Source organism: Triturus cristatus, chromosome 4_1 (assembly GCF_964204655.1).
Source record: "Triturus cristatus chromosome 4_1, aTriCri1.1, whole genome shotgun sequence".
Classification (NCBI taxonomy): domain Eukaryota; kingdom Metazoa; phylum Chordata; class Amphibia; order Caudata; family Salamandridae; genus Triturus; species Triturus cristatus.
This window is the reverse complement of record NC_140585.1, coordinates 1,092,975,878-1,092,992,874: the sequence shown is the minus strand read 5'-3', so window position 1 is coordinate 1,092,992,874 and position 16,997 is coordinate 1,092,975,878. Positions and strand designations below refer to the sequence as shown.

The following is a 16,997-nucleotide window of genomic DNA, read 5'->3' as shown; positions in this document are numbered from 1 at the left end:
TGCCCCAGGCAATGCAGGGATATCCTATTTATTTACTATGTGAAGTGTTATTGACAGAGTTGTTTTAACAGACTACACGGTACGTTGCCTTCTCGTGTGCCTTCCTATCGCCTCGCTCCCAAGGGCTTCCCTCCACTCACTCTTTTAGTAACTGACCCAGATGGGTCACATTTTGTCACCAAGCTTTACCGTGCATACATACTCTTAAACATTTGCATGACAGCGGGGTGTGACGGTGCTGGGAAGAGGATCTAGGCCATCCCATAACCGATAAGGAGTGAGAGTATTGTTGTGCACAGCTTTCTGCATAGATCCTACACTACCCCTATAGGGATTGACACCTCCAGAACCTGTCTATGCCCTTAATGCCGTTTTCCCGGAGCAGGCTTCCCGCATATGACTTGGACCTGCCCCAACATTACTAAATAATGGTCCAACATGTTTGGTATCCTTTCACAGATGATTTCACTAACTCTAGACCCCTCTCTTTTTATGGCGTTAGGTAATGTTTGGCACATTCCAAAAAGATTTTGCAGGCTTGCCGCTATTGCCTTGCTACTAGCAAAAATTGGGGTAACACCATACACCCCACTACCAATGCTTGGCTTCACTGATTGACATACTTCGACCTAACAAGCGAGGTCTACGCTACATTGCTACACCCTTCTGCCCGGCCCAAAGATATTTGGCAACCATTCCGCTCATGCTTGCTCTCGCTAGACCCTGATTCCCCAGACTCAACCCCACCAACACCCATTGACACACTATCCTCATGTCATACCAGCCCGGACACCACTACCTGAATACACACAAGCCCTCACTACTCAGCTCTTTACATAAAGCTTCTCTTTGTATGCCTCCTCAACAACCATCTATTGTTCTTGTTCTATATGCGAGGCATTGCCTCAATATACATCTGAGTCAAGATGTGAACATAATCTATCACTGTAATATTTGTAACCTTGTTCTTTCTTTTTTCTGTAATTTCCTTTTATTTCGTCTCTCCAATAATTATGAAAACTATTAAAGCTTTACAAATACATTTAAAAAAAACTATGTGAAGTGTTGAAAATAGTTGGGGGTCCTGTGATCCACTCCCACATCTTTTTTGTGTGTGTGCAATTGTATATAGTGCCAACTCGACCTGAAAGTATTGGAGTGATTTACATAAGCACCAGTTACATTACACAAAGACACATTCATTCTTTTTTTTTGGTGGGCATGGGGAGAGTAAGTGACTTGCCCAGAATCAAAGGATGTTGAGCCGAGACTCAAACCTGGTTCCCCAGCTCCAAAGTCAGCAGCTCTCTCTCTTACGCCTAAAAGGTCTGCTGTTGTGGTAGGTGAAGTACTGCAATTGCATGCCAGCTACCAAACGTTGAAGCAGACTCCGCTCACACAATCCAGTCTATTTCAGGCTTGCAGTATCGGCTAAAGTGTCCTTTAACCTCTTGAAGTTGTCCTTTTGAGACCCATCCTCCATGGAGGCTTCTACTGAATGTACTGTGTAGGCACACAGCTTCTCTGCGTGTTGGTTAATAACAGTAAGAACATTCAGGTACGGTTTGTGTTAGCAGTCTGAAGTGGCTGAGTGTGCTACAAGCACTATACAAAAATAAATCCAGCTGCCTTACTGGGAATAGCAAATATAAGCGAGAGCCCTCATGCGAAGCCTGTCACGTCTGAGCTTCACAAGAGGGTGGACGTATTGTTTTACCCTACCATAGAGAACTTAAAAACCACAAAACAGCCAGGGATTGTTATGTAAATAGAACCAGGAGAGATGAAGACTGACCAAAGCATTAGAAAGCCAACCTAGTGAAAAGCTCAGAAAGTGTATCCTTTATTTTCACAGTCAGGTTTGTGTTGGAAGCTTGCCCCTAGGTACATATACTGTGTGCGCATGTTACAAAGATCTGCAGCTGAAGACAGACCAGAGAACACGTTATAATGTGCCAGTCTGTCTGTGCACACAGCATTGAAGCTTGAACATGACCCTATGTAAATACAAACCTTAATATGCCTGATAAGGTTTTCCTTTTCACAAAGCTAGCTTAATGGTGGGTTGGCATGATTATGCAGATCTATTGACATTGAAAAAACCTTACACTTGGTTATTGTAGATTACAATTCCATAACCAGTACAAATTGAAAAGAGCACATAAACCAAACGCATAACCTAACAAAACAAGGGATTACAGTTTTAATACAAAGAAGGAAATAATAAGATCCCATCCGAATTAAAGCTGTGACTTTGGTGGTAAATGAAAACACAGAATTATGCTTTATTTCTGTGGCTTTTTTGTCTCAAAGCAAAGCAGTTGAAGGGCACTTAGGCTTGTGAAGCAAAAAACAACTTCATAAGACCATTCCTTTTAACGTTTACTTTTTTTTATTATTCTCCCTGCCATCCTTATAATATTGCAGGATTTCCTTGTCTAAATATAATTTAATCTGATTTGATACCATTATTGTTAGGCTTTGTAAGGGCGGTGCTCAATAACATTTGCCTGGCTGATCCTTCGCCTTCATTGGGTTATAGACTTGTTTCTTGGTTTTAATCGTAACCCTCTTGCAAAGCCTCGTCATGGAAGCAGACAAGCGCTCTTGTGCCACGATCTCTGCTTGTTCCTACTGGCCAGGACACATGAAAGTCGTCAGCCAATAACTTTATTTTGAAATTTCGACAGTTCATCGGGCTTGTCTTTGTATGATTTTTTTTTAAAGATGACATTCTTTTTGTCATATTTTAAAAATAGGCTCAGGTCATTACTGAGTTGTCCCTGAATAGGAAACCTAACCTGGTAAGATTATGCAATGTTTTATGGCCACAGCTTTGCTTATTTGCTGAATAAGTACATTTTGTTTGCCCCTGATTTCCTCCTACTTTCCCAATAACAATGTGGGCCTTTGCACACCTGAGCTAACCTTCTCTCCTGTTGCCCCAGTTGATACTTTTGATTTTATGATTTTCACAGAGGCACCATCTTCAGAACATTGTGCTTTCACCAAATCAGTGTAACAAAACACAAAAGTGTCTCAGCCGGGAATCATTAGTGAGAACAATATTCAATGATTGTATAAATCGCTTGAAGTGGGAGGGGGAGGGGTGGGGGGAGAGAGGAAGGGAGACCACGATAAAGTTTCATAGAGTAAAGATTATTATTGGTAAGTAGCTGTATCAGCACTACTGTACAATTATACAGAAAGTAACAACACACAAGTGTGCACTGAATTTATTTATTTATTTAGGTTACTTATAAAGCGCTAACAATCATCCCGGGGGATATCACGGCGCTGCGATTGCTACAGTGAGGATGCAGTGGGAAAAAATAGGTGTCTTTAGTCATAGTCAGGGAAAAGAAAAGTTTTCAGTTGTTTCCTGAACGCCAGATGATCCTCTGTAAGTCGAAGGGCCATGGGAAGTTCATTCCACTTCTTTGCGGCAACGTAGGAAAAGGCTCGTTCACCCATTCTGGCTTTCTTTACCCTCGGTATGCTGGCCAGAGCCGCGATTTGTGAGCGGAGGTGTCTAGTGGGAGTGTAGAACCGGATCCTGTTTCTAAGGATGAGAGGGCCTGTCTCATGAAGTGCTCTATGAGTAATGCACAGCATCTTAAAAGTTGCTCTCTGCTTCATCGGAAGCCAGTGCAGATCTCGCAGACAGTTTTTGGCCGAGTCAAATTTCCTTTTCATACAGATGGCCTTGGCTGCTGCGTTCTGAAGTGTTTGTAGCTTGGTGAACAGATACTCCGCCATGCCAACAAACAGAGAGTTTCCATAGTCCAGCCTGCTCATCAAGAGAGACTGAATTAGGATCCTTCTGCAATCTAATGGAATCCAAGGAAAAACTCTTTTGAGCATTTTCAGGATCGCAAAGCCTTTGCCGCATATAGCGGCTACATGAGCTTTCATGGAAAGGGACGTGTCGATCGTTATCCCCAGATTCCTTGCTGTTAATGTAGGGGCTGGGGGGATGCCCAATGCTTCGGGCCACCAGGTGTCATTCCACATTTGTGTGTGGCCTCCAAACAACAATATCTCTGATTTGTCTGCATTCAGCTTGAGATAGTGTTTATGCATCCAATCAGCCAAATCTGAGAGGCAGCTCCTAAGTCTGTCCTTGGAATTGGTCTTCTCATCCAGGACTACCGTAAGTTGGGTGTCATCTGCATAGGAGCAAATTTCCACCCCCCATTTTCTGCCAATTCCGGCCAGAGAAGACACAAAAACGTTAAACAGAGTAGGGCTTAACGAAGCCCCCTGTGGGACCCCATATTTGATGGTCCGGGGGGAGGATGAGAACTTGCCCAAATGCACCGATTGGGATCTTTCCAATAGGAAGGACCGCAACCATCCCAGTGCTCTGTCCCTAATGCCTCTGGTGGCTAGTGTCTCCAGGAGCAATTTGTGTGGGACGGTATCGAATGCCGCCGAGAGGTCCAACAGGATTAGGGCAACTGTTTTCCCCTGGTCCACCAGCATTCTGATGTTATCAAGCACGGCCAGGAGAGTTGTTTCCGTACTATTGTTGGCCCTAAAACCTGTTTGCGTACTGTCTAATAAATTATTAGTCTCGAGAAAACTGACCAATTTTCTATTGACCAGCTTCTCCAAGACTTTCGACAGGTAGGGAAGCTGGGAAATAGGTCTATAATTGGCCGGATTGTTAATGTCTAGGCCTGCTTTTTTTAAGAGGGGGGTGACTATGGCATTCTTCCAACTGCGTGGAAATTCTGCAACTTCTAACGAGTGATTCAAAACTTGAGTTACTGCAGGGCAAATGAAGGGAATAATTTGTCGGAAGATATGATGGGGGCACGGATCCAAAGGAGAGCCAGATGTAATTTCTATCATTGTTTTGCCTACTTCCTCTTCGGAAAATGGCCCAAAGCTAGTGCAGAGGACTTGAGGAGAGGGGGGCTCATGATCTATGAGGGGTCCTGCTTCCGAATTAGGGAAAGAAGCATAAATCTTGTCTATCTTTTCACAGAAGAAGCTGCTTATTTTATCGCAGCTGATTTGTGATGGGATCAATTCAGATGATAGACTAGACGGGCTACATAGCTCCTTAACTATTTTGAAGAGTTCTTTGGAGGAGTCTTTATTCTCTAGAATCCTCTGGGAGAAGTAGTCCTTTTTTGCTTTCCTGATGGCCAAGGTGTAGTGCGACAGAGCTATTTTATACATTGACCTATTCTCTTGAGATTTTGTTAGCCTCCATTTATGCTCAAGCTTGGTGCATTTCCTTTTGAGTGTCTTTAATTCCTGGCCGTACCATTTTTCTGACTTAGTACGGCTGGGTTTGGGATTCCGACGCTGTCGAGAGCAATGCTCAAGGGCCATTGCGATGTGATCCTGCAGTCTATCCGTTGCTTCGTTGACACTTATTTCCCCTGTGGTGTGATATACAAAGTTTTCCCTAAAGGTTTCGGCCTTGAAGTTAGCATAACTTCTTTTATACGCTGCTATTTGATACGAGGGCTTAGTGTTCTTGACTGATAGTTTTATATCGAATTCGACCAAAGAATGATCTGTCCAAAGCACTGGTTTTATCCCTAAGATGGAAATATGGTTAATATTGGAAACCATCAGGTCGAGAATATGACCGGCCCGATGAGTTGGTTGGTCAATTCTCTGTGATAACTGAAGTATCTCCATGTTTTCCATTAGTTGTTTGGTAAGAGGGTTATTGCTATCATCGTAGTGGATATTAAAATCCCCTACGAGTAGTATGTTTTTGTTTTGGAGACAGATTGGCATAACCTGAGCCAGAAGACGAGTGTTAAATTCAGAGGTACAGCCCGGGGGATTATAAATAACAGCTCCTCCGAGTAGGATAGTGGTGTTGGAGGATAAGGAGAATGCCATAACCTCGTGGGTACTAGCCTGAGTGATTGCTTCTTGTTTGCAAGAAAAAATGTCTTTAAACAGCACTGCGACCCCTCCTCCCTTCTTTTTCTTCCTATTCAGGTTAAGAATTTTATAGTTCTCTGGAAGGGCCATGGCAATATCCGGAGTGTTATGGTTATCTAGCCAGGTCTCCGTGATGAAGGCTAGGTCTGGTTGGTCATTTTCCAAAATATCCCATACTTCCGTTGCATGTTTAGGGAGGGACCTAACGTTGAGATAGATGCATTTTAACGTTATTTCTGCGGCGCCGGGATTAGAGGGGCCATGCCCGGGGTTACTCAACCATTGACAGTTCCCACAGCTGAACGGTCCCGTGTAGCATGAGGGTTCCAGTTTAGCACATAATGCTTGAGTGTGAAAATTCGCAATATTCAAGTTTCTTAGCTCATTCCCTGAATAGGAGATATGACTTTTGCTCAAGGGAAAAGGGACAGGGAGTGTGGCCCCGGGTCCCGGCCTGTCGCGGACGGGCGCAGACGGGCTTGTCTTTGGCGCGTCTTTGACGCGCCGCCGACGCGCCCGCTGCGCTCGTCCGCTGCGCTTCCTGTGAGGGATGTTCATTTATAGCCGCAGAGGTGGGAGGGGCCGAGCACTGTGCCGCTCGCCTACTCCTCACCCAAGATGGTGGCTTCCGTTCGAGTCCCCGGCAGCGCCCGATCGGCTGCGATGGGGCGGGCAGGGCTCGTGAGGCGAGAACAGGAGGAACAAAGTTCAGTTCAGTGCCCAGGTAAGCGTTCACCAAAATGCGCTATTATGCTTCTAAAATTGTAGTTTGTCCCATGCAGTACATAAACAATACACAGTCACAATTTTAAGAGCAGCGATTTTAAAAGCAGTTAAAAGGATTAAAATTCCTCTGACACACACCAGCAACAGTCCCGGCTTCCGCCTCAGGACCACAGCAGTCACGTGCACACTCTCAATCGGAGCATGCGCTCTAAGTTGGCGACTTTAAACGATTAGAGGTGGGAGGGGCCGAGCACTGTGCCGCTCGCCTACTCCTCACCCAAGATGGTGGCTTCCGTTCGAGTCCCCGGCAGCGCCCGATCGGCTGCGATGGGGCGGGCAGGGCTCGTGAGGCGAGAACAGGAGGAACAAAGTTCAGTTCAGTGCCCAGGTAAGCGTTCACCAAAATGCGCTATTATGCTTCTAAAATTGTAGTTTGTCCCATGCAGTACATAAACAATACACAGTCACAATTTTAAGAGCAGCGATTTTAAAAGCAGTTAAAAGGATTAAAATTCCTCTGACACACACCAGCAACAGTCCCGGCTTCCGCCTCAGGACCACAGCAGTCACGTGCACACTCTCAATCCACTGAACATGCTAGTAACGGTGAACGGCGCAGTGACACCACAGTTTGCGCTGAATAGTCGACGGTGTGTCGACCTGTTCAATTCCAGGTCATCATCAGGACAGTGGTTACTGATTTCAGTATAGTGCTGTACAGTGAGGAGAGAGGGGAAAAAGATAAACATGAGATTTGAGCCCTGGATACAAGCGATAGATAGTGGTAGACGGAAAGGTAGGGATACAAAACTACCTGAGATGGTAGTACTGCAACTCCAGACGTCAATGGTGGATGATCAGAATGCATCGGGGAAGTAGGGGTTCCAAAAGGGGACCACTGGTGGGAAAAAGAGAGGATATCAGGGTTTTGCCCTATGATGCCCGAAGGACTGGACTGGGAACGTAAGGCGACAGGGGCGGAATACCTGAGAATGCTCCGGCAGAGGAAAACAGTGTCCGGAGAAGTGGATAACGAGTTACCAGGACCTGTAAAGGCAAGGAGGGGCAGGGATGTCAGTACAGCGTGAGGCCGTGGAGGGAGGAGAAGCGAGGGCACAGTACGGTCCAGATCGTTCCTGGATGCGTGATTTGCGGCTATCCTCGTGGGGGTCCAAGGGATCAGGATGCCAGCGGGACCTGTAATAAGGAGGGTAGGGGTGTCAGAGCGGCGTATGAAGGAAGGCGTAGGGAAAGAATGGAAACCATTCAGAGCCAAAGGCGGTGCGGGACATACCTGGATTCGGGTGTAGGCTATCCTGGAGGAGAGAGATAAGTTCAGGAGGCTAGCAGGACGAATACCGCTGCATCGCAATTCGTAACAGGCGAGTCAAGCACCCTGGTGGACTGCCAAAAGTGCTGAGGGCCGGCAAGTGAAAGCCGGAAGAGATGAGCTGCAGCGAGGATCACATGAGCATGAGGCACCAGACCAGTTAGAGTGTGTCCACATGTAGTGCCCCGGGGGGATGGACATGAGGAGGCGCCAGTAGTAAGATGGCAGAGGAATAGAACACCGAATGAGTGCGTGACAGTGATGGAAATGCATACAATTGGTGGAACCACAAGTTACAATATGTATTGCGGACATCAGTCGATATACATTGGTACGCAGCTGACCATGGGGCGATAGTAATTCAGGGCGTGACAAAAACCTGTATACATTGGTTTGTAACATGCTGTAGATTGAAATTAAAAATAAAAATAAACTAAATTCAATTTAACATGATCAGATCAGGACCTGGCAAAAAACTTTATACGTTCAATAAGTGAAATACATATAGTATTTTACACTTGCTCGAAGCTAAACAAAAGGTGAAGTATCAACAGTAAGTTCACAGGGGATGATCATGAATACAAAATGAAAGAAAGTATTTACATGTGTATATTTACATACGCCATATACTGCTGGATGGACGTGCAAGTTAACAAATGACGGAGAGGGCGTTTGGGAGTGAGGCGGACTGGAAAGGAGAAAGGAAGGAAAGGCGGGGCGGGTGACTTGGGACGAGGAGGTGGCGGAAGGAGGGAGGGGGTGGGAAAGACGGGAGGGGGTAGAGATAATACATGTACAAGCAGCTTAACGATCTTTACATAGAGGATTATGGTCAAACCACGGTCCATCAGCAGTGTCAAGATACAGCAATAACCGTGTTCCATTCATCAATCGAGTTTAACCCATTGTTAACAGAATTACAACATGCAATCCACCTGCACTCACACTTATTCAAAAGTAGTTGCAAGTTCCCCCCCCCCCCCCCCCCCCCCCCCCGGATGGGAAGTTCAGGGTGGTCGATAACTTGTCATACCAGTTCAGTTTCAGATGATTTTTCTCTTTGTAATGCGTAACTAGGGTTGCTGTATCGATGTTGCATCTTATGCGGCTTTTATGTTGGGAGATGCGTTGCTTTATCATCCGGGTCGTTTGGCCGATATACAGCAAGTTGCAGGGACATGGTATGGCGTAGATCACGTTTGATGTGCAACAATTAGAGAATTGTTTAAGTTGGTATGTGTGATCAGTTGTGACAAATTCCTTTGTGTTAAGGGTAAGGTCGCACACAGAACAGGACCTTCATTTATAATGGCCAATAATGGGTGGTAACCCCCTTAGGGAGGTAACAGATTGGGTTTTCTTTTCTTTTTGTGGCCCGGTAATAGCATGAACCAACTTATCCGAAAGGTTGTTATACCTTTTGTATGAGAAGAGAGGAGGTTCCTTAAAGGGGGCAATCAGTACGAAGTATGGACCAGTTTCTCTTAATCACCTTGCTAACCTTGCTGCTTGATGGGCTATAAGCTGACACGAAGGGGATGCGTGAGTTTGTACGTTTGGGGGAAGGAGAGAGGAGCACTTCCCTGTGGCTATACAAAGCACGATTACATGCACGGGAAACCAAGCGTTTGGGATAACCCCTGTTAATCAATTTCTCAGAGAGAATGGCAGCTTCTCGTAAGTAGTCTTTGTGCCACTTACAATTTCTTTGGATACGGAGGAACTGTCCGTATGGTAAGCCGTCCCTCAGGCCTCGTGGGTGATAACTAGAATACAATAAAAGGGTATTGCGTTCTGTGGGTTTACGGTACCGAGAGGTGCTGATTGCACCATCCTCCACATGAAGAGTAGGATCAAAGAATGGAAGTTCATTGATTCTGACATCCGACGTGAATGTGAAGTGAGTTTGGCAGTTGTTGAGCCAAGTGATGAATGATGATAGGTCTTCGTGTGTGCCATGCCAGAGTAAAAGAATGTCGTCAATGTAACGACGCCATAGGTTAATTTTTATTCAAAAAAGGGTTTTGAAGGGACAAGATGTGCGTGTTTTCTAGATGGTGAACGTAAAGGATGGCAAAGTTGGGGGAGAAGCACGCCCCCATTGAGACTCCCTTTATCTGGAGATAGAAAGTGTCCTTGTAAGGGAAATGGTTAATAATCAATGCGGTGAGTAGAAGGTCCATCATAAACTCGGATGAAATGCGAGTGGGTCTAGGTCGTGTGTCCAAAAGTTGTTTAATGACAGCTAGCCTTCAGTGTGGGGTATGTTGGTGTATAACGATTCAATATCGAGCCCCACCATCAGGTCGTTATTAAATGGTCTATCTTCGATTATGTTAATCAGGTGTGTATTGTCCCGAACAAAGGTATCGGTCAATGGGACAAACACTTTCAGTATAGCGTTGATGTATTTGCCTAGGGGTTCCAAAATGGAACCACAGCCCGATACTATGGGCCGCCCCGGAAGGTCAGATGAATTTTTATGGACTTTGGGCAACACGTAGATTACAGGTGTTCTTCGGTGTGGATTATTTAGGAAAGCATGTTCCTTTTTGGTTATAATTTCTGACAGCAAGGCATGGTTGGTGACATCTTGTATGTGTTTACGGATGTCAGAGAGTGGGTCTGAGATCAAGATCAGATATTGGTAAGTTGATGCCCAATTTCACCATCATACTTATCAACATCGATAACTACTATGCCACCGCCTTTGTCCGCGTTTTTTTTAAACTATGTGTTGATTGTCACATAAGCTGTCCAAGGCCTGTTTCTCAGTGAATGAGAGATTAAATGTGGCAAATTCAGATTGGTGTTGTAGTGCCTTGATCTCATGCATGACTAGTCTTTCAAAAGTCAGAATTTCGGGTGGCATCATGGAAGCGGGAGGAAGGAAAGTAGAGGACTGGTGGAATTGCCTCTCAATGGTCTATTGGTATCAGGCTTGTCAAAAAAAAATTGTTCAAGGCGGATGCGCCTGAGAAACAGAAGTAAATCCTCTTGTAGCTTGAAGAAGTTACTGCGATCAGCGGGGACAAAGGAGAGGCCCTTGTTGAGGAGTGAGATTTAATCTGAGGACAAGGTGTGTTTAGACAAATTGAAGATAGGGATAGATGTACAATCTGAAGTGCTTAGACCTGTAGGTGTAGGGCCAGCGTCGATGACTATGTTCGCTTGAGCAATCACTGTAGGAGGCCCCATTGGAAAAACTTGCGGAATAATAGTGCAGTTAGGGGTACTGGGGCATGTAGGTGTGGTGCCATCATCGTTAGTTATGCTTGGTTGAACAATTAGTGTTGGGGGGGCCCCATCGATAAAACATGCGTCGAGTTTGTCGTTTGCCTCATATTGGTATTGGTAGTTCGGCCTAGTTCGACCCTGTCGGGTCCGCGGTTTACTCCTAAAAAAACAGTAGGTAGGAGTGGGGGTGGGTGGGGTCTGTTCTGTGGTCACTCTGAGCTAGGGCCTTCACCAGGGTCCGAATCTTCTATGGAGGTATTCGATAAGTCTGAGAAGGTAATGATCTGGTTATTCCTGTATCTGGCCCAGTTCCTATTTGTAGGGGGCTGATAGGGGCTGCTGTAAAAGGTGTCAAGTAGGTATGGGTAAGTAGTGTCCTTATTGTCGTTTTTTATGTCTCTATATTTTATTTATTTTCTTGTTCTGTTCAAGGTGTTAAATATAGCAATAGTGTTGTTGATCTTATCGAGAAGACCCTTAGCATCAGCGATTGTTGTGTCTGATAGAATGATTTTTTCGAGCTCGGCAATCTCCTCAATCTCTTTACGACTGTGCTCTATGGCTGTGTCTATGCCAATCACCATCCCGTGCCTAGAGCAGGTTGTGGCAAGGTGGCTGAACCTGTTACGAAATTTAGGGTCTTGGGTAAATATGGCTGGCACGTCGCGTATTTGGAGTCCTAGTGGTATGGTGTCGGACTTAAGGTATTCTGTTAGCATGCACGCATGCTGGTCAGTGCAAATCTATTTTTTCTTTAGATTTTTGAGTTTCTCTAATAAAGCCCTGGAGGTATTGGGGGCTGAGGGAAGGGAAGTCGACGTATGTGAAAGCAAAGAAGGGCCACTAGGAATGCGTTGGATGTAGCCATCCGTGCAGTTAGGAGTCTCCCTGAAGGACATAATGTGTAGATTAATTGCACATCACGTAATACAATAATGTGTGAGGTATATATAAATACTCCTGCAACCAAGCGGTTGCTCAATATCAGGAATTCAAAGCACAGGAGTAAACCTGTTAACCCAGAAACTTTCTCGTGGTCTCCCTTGCTTTCCCCACCTCTTTGGTTCTTTGCTGATGATTTGTATGTCTCGTCTGAGATATTTCATAGCGCTGCAGTTTTCCCATCTCTTAAATATTTTCATTATCTTGGTGTACATGCTTAAATTGGTCGTGTGTGGTATTGCTACCGCCATCAATGCCTGGTTGGTGCTTGCGATGTTGTACAGGCCCGGTTGAGCACTGTACTCGCTGAACAAGACAGCCAATAACTGAATAGAAAACAATAATAAAACACATGCATCCCGTCATTGGCAATGTTTACCGGGCTGCAGGCTGCCCAGTAATGTTACTTCCAGCTGACCCTTTCGGTACATGTGAGCGAAGCCGAGAGGGAGTCCTAGAGGGAGATCTTGAGATCAGAGTGACAGGAAATACATATTTATAAAAAATACCTTGAAGAAACTGCTTTGTGGGCTCCGATTTATGTGAAAAGTGGGCAAAAGATGGTGGCCTGTTTTGATGATATTTACACAAGATTAATTTACTTGCAATTAATCCCAATTAGAATCATTAAATAGATATTGGTTTTCCTGAAAATGTGGCATGGGTTTGGGCCCCAAGAGCCATCGCTAGAAAGCCCTGCACGTTTAAAAAAAAAGAGGGATTTGTCCTCTAGCCTTTAAAATTCCAAATAATTTGCGTTTGATTGCATAGTTTCTAGGCTTGTATACTACATTGAGCTCTGCAATCCCCCCATCTCCTGGCCTCTTTCTTCACGCTATGGACCACAAATCGTCCCGAAAAGGATGCAGCCGTCAGGATGCAGCCGTCACGCCACGCCTGAATGCATACACATGTGCATGACGAAAGCACGTTTCTCTTGGACATGCCACCTGCAAAGATGCATTCATAAATGAATATGTCCCGGGGTCATGGAAACGAGTGTCCAAACTTTGGCCAGATGCAACACTGAAGTCAGGCATTTAGGTATGTGCCTAAATATTTTCATAAAATAATAATACAAAAGGGGAGCTTATTCAGTTTGTTTTAGGGTATTGTTGCGGGGTGAAAAGGGCACTTTAGCCAAATAGAGTGCACTCAGAGCATTGTACATTGTGTTGAGTGTTTCTCTTAAGACTGTTCGTGATTATGTATTATCATTGTTTTAAAGATTAATTTTTTTTCAAATTAAGTTTCATTTTAAATGTTGTGCTCCACTTGTAAGTGCCCTCTTTGGTTTGCCAAACACTGTAGCTGCGTTACTTGCCTTCAGATAACTGTGAGGTCATTTCATATGGCGGTTGTCAACTGTGGCCGTTGTAAACATAAAAGCAGGTTGTTTCTCTAAAAGTAGCCAGAATCTGGGAGCTCGGTGGACTAATGCATTGCCTGAGCAGACTTGGGTTTAAACCCACATGCATGAACACATATGTGAATCCCTCTGTGGCAACTTTCTTCCTCTCCGGGTCGATAAATGAAATTAATGAGTTGGGTTACAGTAAATATCTGGAGTCAATAGCGCCGAGAGGTCCTCGGGGAAAAGTGCGCTTTACAAATATGCATTGTATTATCCAACACAACGAACTCCAGAAGTGAAAAGACACCATGACCATAAAAAAAAAACACTCCCATCGCATCTTGAAGGACCTACCTCGGCGGCTGGGACACACATAGGTGCCGATTACGATCCGGTAAAAACCGGGTACGAACCGTCGGTCGGAGAGTTTTCTCCGTCCGACTCGTACCCGGTCGGAAAACTTTACAAACATGGAATTACGATTCGCACGGAAACACCATTTCCGTACGAATCGTAAAAACACCGACCGACGAAAATATACGTACAAATGTGATCCGGGAATGCTGCGACGTGACGTCGGGACGCTTTCAGGCAGCGTTTCACGACCCAGGAAGTACGATTCGAACCGACAGCAGTCCGGACGGCGATATTTTAGCGGCACCCAAAAAGTGCCGGAAAAGCGAAGTACGGCGCGAAACGACCAGAGTAGGTGGGCCCCCCCCTACGTTCGAGTCGTACCCCTCCCAGCCCCCGTACGTTCGAGTCGTACCCCCACCGTGTATGTACGGTGCGTACCCCCAGCGCGTACCCTTGTACGTGTCGTACCCCCCGTGTATGTACACCCGTGTACGTTTGAGTCGTACCCCCACCCGTGTATGTACGGTGCGTACGCGCTGGGGGTACGCACCGTACATACACGGGTGGGGGTACGACTCGAACGTACACGGGTGTACATACACGGGGGTACGACACGTACACGGGTGTACATACACGGGGGGGTACGACATGTACACGGGTGTACATACACGGGGGTACGACACGTACACGGGTGTACATACACGGGGGGTATGACACGTACAAGGGTGTACATACACGGGGGGGTTCGACACGTACAAGGGTACGCGCTGGGGGTACGCACCGTACATACACGGGTGGGGGTACGACTCGAACGTACGGGGGCTGGGAGGGGTACGACTCGAACGTACGAGTCCTGGGGGGGTACGACTCGAAAGTACGGGGGCTGGGGTGGGGTCGGGGCGTACATACGGGGGCTGGGGGGGGTCGGTGCGTACATACGGGGGCTGGGGGGGGGTCGGCGCGTATGCGTGCACATGTCTCCATGGTTGCTATGGGAGTTCGGTGCGGACGGTGTTTTTTCCATACGGTTGTAACATCGGACGCACGGGAAGGATCGTAATTCCGCGGTCGGACTTCACTTTTCACATTCGTACGGTAAATCGTCCGAGGACGTGTCGGACACATTTTCCGACCCCAGGACGTGTGGGGAATGATTCCCAATGCCATTCGTATGGACTTTTTCCCATGCAAATCGTAGTTGGCAGTTTGTACGGCACTTGTACGATTCGTACGGTAAAAAGACCGGATACGAGTCGTACGGGGAATTTTTTTACCGGATCGTAATCGGCACCATAGCAGGACGAGGAGCAGGAATACTAGCAGTAGCGTCAGCAGCGTCACAGTCTTCATCCTCCTGGCCTAAAGAGATAGATCCCTGGAACACATGAAACAAGGCTGCCAATGGAAATGAGGGGCGGGGCTTAAAGCCCTTTTCTGAAATCCCTCTCACAAAATTTCTCGCCAGTGAGCAGCACTTGCGCTGCAACGCAGCCGAGACCTGAAAATGTTACATCTAGGACCTTCTTACATTGTTTGTATGAAGTTTCCATCTTCATAAGTCAAATAAACAAATCAACCCTGGTGACAAGGGCTTCACAGGAAATATCGAATTCTGTTTTTTTAGGAAATACATATTTGTGAAATCGGGAACAGACCCCAATTATTCTTATTTTCACTTTCTCCTACCATAAATGGTCATAATAGTCTGGGGAATCACTCAACAATGGCCAGTAGTTCGATGGTGTCCCAACCGAATATTAGCTATAAATCAGTATGAAAAAATGCCTTAAGTCCTGGTAGCTCGAATAGATATTAACTACTTAGGCCTTTGTGGTGACTCAGCAGTGCTCGGGATGTTTTTGCATTATGAACAGCGGCAGTCTGTGCAGGTAAACACCGTGCTCTGTGATCCACAATTCACCTTATGGGGTTCCCCAAGGCTCTATCCTCAACCTTCTACTATTTAACATCTATGTTAGGCCTATGGCAAGGATTGCGGAGGAAGCTGGGTTGGCCCTTTTTTCATACGCCGATGACACCCAGATTGTCTTCTCCCTCTCTGCTGATGGGGCTTTTAAACCCTCCCTACTTCAGGCCGGCTTGAGGAATATTGCAGATTGGATGCATACCAACCTGTTAAAACTCAACGGCGAGAAAAAGTGCTGATTGTGGGCAAAAATAAAGATCTATGGGGTCCCCAGCATTGAACCACTGAAATGGGACCTTTACCTCAGCCTAAACACCAAGTCCTAAATTAGGGCGTCTTAATTGACGACCAATTGTCCATGAAGCAGCAAGCAGTGAGAGTAGCCTCTACCTGCTTCACAATCCGTAGATAGCTAAAAGAAATCTTATGGATGTTGCCTCTTTCCACCCAACGTACTGTGGCCCAGGCTCTCGTCACCTCTAGACTGGACTACAGTAATATTTTGTATTTGGGTGCTACCAAGGATGTGTTACGCAAGCTTAAGTTGGCACAGAATGCTGCCGCGAGGCTGCTGTGTAAGATTCCTAAAACTGCCTCTATCTCGGGTTCACTTAGAGATCTTCATTGGCTCAGGATTGAGTGTCGTATTAAGTTTAAGGGATTGAGTCTTATGTTTAAGATAAAATCTGGAAAGGCTCCTCCCTACCTAATGACTCTTGTTCGCCCCTACGTACCTTCCCGTGCGCTCCGCTCAGCCATTCAGGCCAAGTTCATTATTCCTAGGATGAGACTAGTGCGTATGGGCGATCGCTCCTTTTCGCATCTGGGTCCTTCTTTATGGAACTTCCTTCCTGTTGATCTCCGAAGTGAACCTTCTTATGAGAATTTCCGGAGGGGCATAAAATCTTGGCTATTTAACATGTAGATTTCCTTCCCTCCTGTTCTTGGCTCTTTTCAGGTGGCGCTGGGAAACCCTAGGGTAGCTGTGCACCTTATAAAATTAAAATAACAATAACAAACACAGTGGGGCTGGATGGGGGGGGGAAGTCGACAGACAACTGAATAGGATTTATTTATGTATTTAATATTCCCTATTCAGTCGTCTGTCACCTGATTTTGGCCCTGCCCCGGCCCCGCCGCCCCACGGCGTTTACCTGCACGGACCGCCGCTGATTATAAAAAGGGAAGGATATCTTGAAGTTCCAAAG

The 16,997-nt window shown here is 45.9% G+C and overlaps 1 protein-coding gene across 1 annotated transcript in view; it reads left to right on the top strand.

Annotated features, from left to right (window-relative positions):
• Positions 1–16,997, top strand: part of TRMU (tRNA mitochondrial 2-thiouridylase) — a 198,417-nt gene that overhangs the window by 113,825 nt on the left and 67,595 nt on the right. The gene's annotated exons all lie outside the window — the stretch shown is intronic.